A 6,256-nucleotide genomic window follows, 5' to 3' on the forward strand; every position below is an offset into this window, starting at 1 on the left:
CAGTTCTGAGAACTCTTCCAGGTCTCACTTTAAGTACTCTCCCTTCTGCACTTTCTGCTTGAAAGCTTTCTCTGAATTGCAGAAGCCCAAAAGCAAATGCACCCTAGACATGCAGGAAAGTTAATACCTCTAAGGGCAAAACTCAACTAGTGAGGTTTGAGATGTTGTTGTTGTTGTTGTGTGACTCCTTGGGTTTCTGAGGCGGTTTCACTACCGAAGTAGATAAGATAAATAAGATAAATGCTTCAGACTCCCACTCTTCAAACTGACATTCTAGGAGATGTTCTAGAAGCTTCTCAGAGGTCCTGGTGGGACTGAGTTCCTACATTCAACAATGATCTCAATAACACATCATTAGTGGCTTTTCCTATTTTCCTGTCTCACCCTTACCACTTCCTCACTCTTACTTCCTGGGATCACCTCTGAAATAAATTACCAGCAGCCATGTCCTTGTCATAGGCATTTTTTTTTTCTTTTAAATAGAATTCAAACTAAGGCAGGGAAAGCTGGCTCCTATGTCCCTACTCTAGAATGCATATGTGGGTAACAAGTGGGCATGTTCTCTTGTCCTTGAAGATTGCTTGTCCACGGAGAAGGGTATGACTGGAAGAGGCCCAAAGGGGCCCTCAAAAGATAGGAAGGAATTAGAGCAAGGGCCCCAGCTGCCCACATCAAAGGGCAGTACTGACCAGATGTAAGCTCTTTGAGAGTGTGCTCTCTGTCTGGTAGTTGTTGTTTTTGTTACGTGCCGCCAAGTCAGACCCAACTCACAGCGACCCCTGCTTGGGTTTCCAAGGCAGTATCACTACAGAAGTAGATCGCCCAACGTTCCTTCCAAGGAGTGGCTAGTGGGTTTGAACTGCCAGCCTCCTGGTTAGCAGTCAAGTGCCTTAGGCACTACACTACCAGAGCTCCTCTGTCTGGTAGTAGACGCTCAAAATAAAAATTAATGTATGTGAAAGGATTTTGTAAAATGCAAATTGATTCAACAAACAAATTTCATCTGGGGACTATAACAAATGCTAGATGGTAATTATACAATGCAAATTCATAAGCACATTTCAGATGCTGTAAATATTTACTTTCATATTGAAAAAGGACCTGGAGGTGGTATCTTCTGACCTCCTCTAACTTCACAAAAGGGAGACAGAATCACTATCAACAGCCCAAGGCTTATTTCTTTTTCTTTTTTTTAAAATTTTATTTTGATTTGGGTTAAGATTTACAGAGCAAATTCACTTTTCATACAGCAGTTCACATATACTTTGTCTCATGTCATTGACCAAACCTTACAATGCAACAGCCCCCCTCCCACCTCCTCCCCACAGCTACCTCTTCCCAGTGTCCATCCCTCCATATTCTTCTACACCCTGAGCTGTCTCCCTGTGCATAAGCAGCCCTTCCTTCTCCCATGATTGTTCTCTCCAGGGTGTGTGTCTACTTGAGGTAAATGTTTAACTCACTTGCCTGTTCTTTGTTTGGCTGGAAACCACAGGTGTGGGTTCAATCCCAGACCTGAAGGGCAGCTAGGGGCCATAGTCTCAGTGGTTTCACCAGGCTCTATTGGACCAGCAAACCTGGTCCCCACCTTCTTTTTTTTTTTTTTGCCTCCAAATGATTTTGAGTTTTGTTCCACATTGCTCTCCCTCTCTATGCAGGATCTCCTACATCCCTTCCAAGTGGATGACAGTGGTACCCCAAGGCTTATTTCTATGAGGCCAGACATGCCACCACCCTCCAGCCTTTTAACCAATTCTCACACCAACCATCCTTCCCACTGCACTCAACTACTTCTCGGTTGCGTTCAATATCGTTGCAATAGCCACACAGAACTCACAGACCATCATGATTATGGGACTTATTAAGGAAATGACAAGGCTGAAACTCAGGTTCAGAAACAAACTCAGGATACAAGTCTTCAATCAGGACAGTCTCCTCTCTGCTATGCCCTCAGGCATGCCTCTCTGGCCCTTGGCCTCTCAGCCTGGCCTCTGCCCTGCTCAGCAAGTGTTACAAAGCTCTTTTAGCTCTCCAGATTGGTATACCTAGGGGCACCCCACTCCTGCCCAAGGGCACTCAGCTTTCTCGCTGTGGACCAGGAAGCCCGCCACTCTGTCTTGTGCATCTTGGTTCCACTGCTGCTGTCTCTCAGCTGGGTGTCTCTGCCAAGGAGATCCAGCGCAGGGATCTTGAGTCCAAAGATGTGCTCCACTCCAGTTCTTCTCTCTTAATGGCAGTGGGATCCCCTCTTCTGCCTCTAGGAAGGCTCATTTTAAGCCCAGCAGCACAGCAAAACTAACCAATTCTTACATTAGAGTTCCATGCACCTTACTTGCATGGTCCCACCCAGTAATCTGGTGGGATTCACAAAGACCGTGGCTAGAAAAGCCACACCAATTAATTCACTGCACCACACACATTTAATATTACATGCTACAGCTGCCTGCTACCATAAAACTGGAGAACATGAAGTGTCTCAATATATCTAAATGATACATAATATGAAATGAATTGGATTAGAGAAAATAGTTTATGGAAAAGCATTACTCAGTGACAAGAAATCAGATTTTAATAAAGTAAAAATATTCTTCATTTTTTCCAATTATCCAACATGTCTATTGTTGTTAAAACCAAACTCATTGCCACTGAGTCAATTCCGACTCATGTTGTTAGGTGCTGTTGATTCCTATTCATAGCAGACCTTTGTACAACAGAACGAAACACTGCCCTGTCCTGTGCCATTCTCACAGTCCTTGCTATGCTTGCGCCCATTATTGCAGCCACTGTGTCAATCAATCCATCTCCTTGAGGGTCTTCCTCTTTCTCTCTAACCCTCCACTTTACCAAGCATGACATTTTTCTTTAAGGCCTAGTCGCTTTTGACCACATTACCAGAATAGGTGAGACAAGGTCTGGCCATTCCTGCTTCTAAGGAGCATTCCAGCTGCACTTCTTCCAGGATAGATTTGTTCCTTCTTCTGGCAGTCCATGGTATTAATTCTGGCACATAATTCTGACTCATAGCAACCACCATTGGATTTTCAAGGATGTAAATCTTTACAGCAGCAGATTGCCTCATCTTTCTTCTGCAGAGTGGCTGGTAGGTTCGAACCACTGACCTTTTGGTTAGTAGCCAAAAGCCTTAACCACTGCACCACCACAGCTCCTTGTTGTCATTAGTTGCCTTTAGTTTATTCTAACTCATAGCACCTCCATGTGTGCAGACTAGAACTGCTCTATACAGGTTTTTCAAGGCTGTGACCTTTCAGAAGAGATCAAAAAACCAAACCGAACTCGCTGCCATGGAGTTGGACCCGACTCCTAGCGAACCCTCCTTGGGTTTCAGAGGTAGTATCACTACAGAAGTAGATTGCCCAACCTTGCTTCCGAGGAGTGACTTGTGGGTTTGAACCGCCAGCCTTCTGGTTAGCAGTCAAATGCCTTAGGCACCATGCCACCAGAGCTCCTCAGAAGCAGATCACCAAGCCTTATTTGAAAGTGGGTTTGAACAGCCAACCTTTTGTTCAGTAATCCAATGCTTAGATTTGCACCATCATCTAGTTATTCCTAAGTCAATGAGCAGATGGTACTCTTGACTACCTTGTACATTCATTTAATGCACATTTATTGAATGTTTACCATGTGCCAGGCACTGTACTAGGCCTCAGTGATACCGCTTAGTCCCTGCCATTGAAAGAGGTTTGATATTGTAGGGAAGATGTCCAATTGAAAAATCAATGAGAAGTGCCATGATAAAACTGTACAGAGAGTACTATATAGTACCCCACAAGGGACCCAATCCACTTGTGAGGTGGGGGTATAAAGGCAAGAAAAGATTCCTATAGATAACACCTGAGCTGTCTAAGGATGGGTAAGAATTAGCCAGGTGAAGAAGGCTAGTCCCAATGGAGAAGAAAAGGCAGTGTGGGAGTAGGTTAAAACAGAGCTCCCCACAAATGTCACCTAAATGATTTTTGTCAAATCTATATATTACCAGTACAATTACTTAATTTTTTCTTAAATCTCACTTTTTTTTACTTATATACATATTTTTAGTAGAATTTCGAGCAACCCATGAAAAATCTAGGCTATGAAGTGCTAATTATATTTTTATTAAATATTAAACATTATTAAATGGCTATGCATCTATTACTTTAAAGTCATCTCATACATTATCAATTGTGCTGTGTAACGCACGCCAGGGAACACTGAATTCACAGAACTCTAATCAAGTCAATGTACCATTCTGCAAGAAGCAACTCAAATCTCACTGCTATGGAGTGATTCTGACTCACAGCACCTCCACTGGGTTTCCAAGGCTTCATCTTCTGCAGAGTGGCTGGTGGGTTCAAAAAGCCAAACTTTTGGTTAGCAACCAAATGCCTTAACCACTACACGACCAGAGGTCCAGAGGGTACAAATTCCTATTTTAGATGCCACTCTTATTATATTTTCAGTAAAAATTGTATATGCTTAAAATGGTTCAAAGTAACATATGTAATTTTCAAAATAATTGAAAAGTGTTAGTGATTTTTTTTAGCATCCCAGGCGAAGGGACGCGAGCTTTTTGTCCATTGTCAAGATAGTTTATTGTCAACCGTTTTGAAGTGAAACCCGTTCTGTAGTTTAAAACAAATAAGGAAAGACAAACATACAAATCGGTTTTTTAAAGTTGGAAAAGCAGCGGTTGAAATGAAGATGAGGGAACAAATGAAAAGAGAGAAAGGGAACCAAGACTCCTCCCCAAAACCAAAAAACCAAACTCACGGCCATGGAGTTAGACCCGACTCAATAGCGACCCCTCCTCGGGTTTCCCAGGCGTTATCACTACGGAGGTAGACTGCTCAATCTTCTTTAGGCCAAGTTTCTCGGCCCAAAGAAAAGGCAAATGTAAAAGCGAGAGTCTAACAACAACAACACGAAGACATTCCTAAAAAACGAACATGGAGGTGACAGGAAGCGGAGACAGTTCTGCGTCTCGGACAAGGGGACCCACAAGTCTGTAAGAGGCGTGGACTGGACAGGAAGGGCCCGAGGCGGCCCCACCCCACGGCCTGTCTCAGGCCACGCCCCCACCCCACCTCCGCCCCCGCCCAGGCCGGTCTTTTGGCGTAGCCGCCAGGGGCCGCTGTGCGCTTTCCGGGCCCTTCCTCCACCATTCCTCGGCCTCCGGGGGCGGTGTCCGCGCCAAAATCAAACCCGCCCCAGCCCGCCACGCTCCTCGTCTAGCGCGCTAGCCCAGCAGCTGGAAGGCTCGCCACTTGCGTCATGGTAAGACTTGAGAGGACATTCCCGAGTCACCTTTCTTCCCCAGTGTCCGGGCTTCAGAGCCCTTCAGCCCTGTCGGGTTCCGGCTGGCGTTGACTGCGAGCCGAGCTGCAGAGACAGCCGCCAGGCCTATCCCCACCGCGGAGTACGGCCAGGTCTACGTCATGGCTACCTCTGACTTCTGGAGGGTGGCTGTGCGGCCAGAGGCAGGCGCCGGCGCGCGCACTTGCCTCCACTGCCTACCCCCTAACTCAAGTCCTCTTCCGTGGGAGCCAGGAGGGCGCCAGAGCCCCAAGGCCGCAGCGGGCAGCCGCAGAGCTGTCAACGCCTCTCCCTGCCTCTTCTGCACCCCGACTCTGTTCCTGGGCCCCATCAAAGCGTAATGTTAGAACACGCAAAGTGTTCGCGAACGTGAGCTATCTCTGACCAGTACAAATTCTGATTTGTCAAAAAGACAGTCACTTCAGAACCTTTGTCCCAGACTACTCTGGATTCGGTCACCAAAGGTGCACCTCCTTATTAAGAACGTAAAGTGTGAGCCAGACTGAGGACGTAGTGGAACACCCTAGATCCCAAAATGCGCTCTCTGGTTTTTACAGTTGAGTGCTTTTGTGTGTTGTAACGTGCAGAACACATTTCTGAATCGCTCAGAATTTAAAAACTAGACTAAGGGATCTTCAATTTATGTTAGATGGTTTCTGTGAAAGGGCAAGAAAAGCTGTTCTTTTCTGCTGTTGGTTGTGTAGGGCGTTTGTCTCATTAGGAAAACACAAACACTGAATTAGTCTTCCTTAATGATGGGTTCAGAGCTCAGGTAGCATAGTGCCTAAGGCATTTGACTGCTAACCAGAGGGCTGGCGGTTCAAACCCACGAGCCACTCCTTGGAAGGAAGATTGGGCAATCTACTTCCATAGTGATACTGGCTTGGCAACCCAAGGAGGGGTCGTTATGAGTCAGGTCGGACTTGAAGGCACATAACAACAATGA

This window comes from Orycteropus afer, unplaced genomic scaffold (genome assembly GCF_000298275.1).
Source record: "Orycteropus afer afer isolate SDZICR_OR568_19922 unplaced genomic scaffold, OryAfe1.0 scaffold00116, whole genome shotgun sequence".
Classification (NCBI taxonomy): domain Eukaryota; kingdom Metazoa; phylum Chordata; class Mammalia; order Tubulidentata; family Orycteropodidae; genus Orycteropus; species Orycteropus afer.